Source organism: Carex rostrata, chromosome 9, assembly GCF_964058835.1.
Source record: "Carex rostrata chromosome 9, lpCarRost1.2, whole genome shotgun sequence".
Lineage (NCBI taxonomy): Eukaryota > Viridiplantae > Streptophyta > Magnoliopsida > Poales > Cyperaceae > Carex > Carex rostrata.
Genome location: NC_135926.1, coordinates 13,682,469 through 13,684,204, shown reverse-complemented (window position 1 = coordinate 13,684,204; position 1,736 = coordinate 13,682,469). Strand labels below are relative to the sequence as shown.

The following is a 1,736-nucleotide window of genomic DNA, read 5'->3' as shown; positions in this document are numbered from 1 at the left end:
CTCACAATTCATATGACATGTTGTACAACTCTTCTATTCTGTCTAACTCCATGCTCAATTCTGTTTAAAAAAGGGTTTATGAGAACACCATGAGTTGATAGCTCTCGGATTGGTTTTACTGTTTTTCCACATAGAAGATATCTATTTTCTCACAATTTTTTCAAATTTTTCTCTGCATATTGATATCTGCCTTGTGTTTTACTGTTTTAAATGATGGCCTTTTCATCGAAGAGTATAGATACAGTCAACAGATTTGTAAATAAACATAAAGTGATGACCTTTTCATATAAATATAAGAGTTTCTTATGGCAGTCAAGCAATGGGTTTTTTAACGGTTCAAAAATTTGCTAAACTGGAGCCTCTAAACTACTACTGGTGGGATATGAATGTCGTGCGAGTGCACTTCATCTGGAAGACTCGCCGTAATAACAAACTTTACTTGGTTCTTCTAGATAATGATGTAAGAATCGTATTATTCTTTCAATTTGTCATATTTAGTTATACTATTTCCTACATGCTGTTATTGTCTCAATATCCGTGTTGCATCTTTTAACATTTGGTTCTTTTAGAGGGCTAAAATATTGGCCAAAGTTCCGGATGAGATGAAATCGTACGTAGAAAACCGAGTTCAAGTCGGCCATTTGATTTGTCTGAAGGATTTCAAAGTCGAACCAGCATATGAAAAGTGTATTACTTTTGCTAAATGTAAAATAGTGGACCGAGATTTTCAAATTGTTTTTGACAAAGATACCACTATCCTTCCTCTCCCTCAAAGCCTATGTAATTTTCCTCTTTACCCCATGGTGTCATCTATTGAAACAATTTACGGGATCCAACATGGCAATCATCTCATAGGTAATTAATTTTTGTAAAGATAGTTATTATTTAGGAGCTGTTTGTGTTTTCAAAAAATCTTTCTTAATTTTAGTGGACACCTTACAATTTCTGTTTCCTTCCTTTAGATGTAGTGGGTCGAGTCTGCTATGGGTATAAAGTGGAATACCTTAATCGGGTACCTGCCCTTGAGATTTATCTACTGGACTGGAAGTGAGTCATAATTATAGTGTTACTTGTAAAAATTATATGATATAGATGATTTTCCACTAACTTTGTGTTTCTATTCGTTGCATTTGTTGAACTCCTTTAATTTTCTAGATGCAATGTGATTGCATTAGTTCTGATGGGCTTACCTTTGACCAACCATGTGAGGCTTGTTCGTGCATGTCATGACAAGTCTGTCATCTTTATCACTCGGGTGAAAGTAATCGTTCATACACCACGTATGACATTCATATCTGTCCTCCTTTCATTTTTCAGTATTCCCCTCTTAGTAACGTATAAACGTATGTTAAATATCGATTTATTTGCAGTAAATTATCTGCAAGCCACAGATATTTCCAGTGTTACTTTTGATCCAATCATGCCGGAAGCCTTGGCCTTGACACATAGGTAATTGTAAGTTTTAAAAACATTTAGAATGTTCTTATCTTTAATAAATCACTAATATTTCTGATTAAAGCTTTCTTTAATTTGCACAGAATTAACGTACCTCTTTAATTATGCAAGGATGGAGTCAAATGATGTTTGGGGTTTAGGATATTGATATTATGGTTGTGTTTGATGTTGCCATTTTTGTAGTTTTGTTGGGTAGCTATTTTTCTCAAATGTTGCTTTGCTTTGTTATGAAAGACCAGCATCCAAACAATTAAGGTTCAATATATTTTGAAATTTTGTTG

General features: G+C 33.9%; 1 long non-coding RNA gene across 3 annotated transcripts; it reads left to right on the top strand.

Annotated features, from left to right (window-relative positions):
- Positions 1-309: 309 nt before the first annotated feature.
- On the top strand, positions 310-1,736 carry LOC144559462 (uncharacterized). 3 transcript variants are annotated; one of them, XR_013513146.1, is made up of 5 exons: positions 310-460; positions 570-855; positions 1,156-1,280; positions 1,371-1,449; positions 1,539-1,736. It is a non-coding gene; the product is annotated as an uncharacterized LOC144559462 (long non-coding RNA). The 3 variants fall into 3 exon arrangements; XR_013513144.1 differs by lacking the exon at positions 570-855; XR_013513145.1 differs by having other exon boundaries at positions 310-855.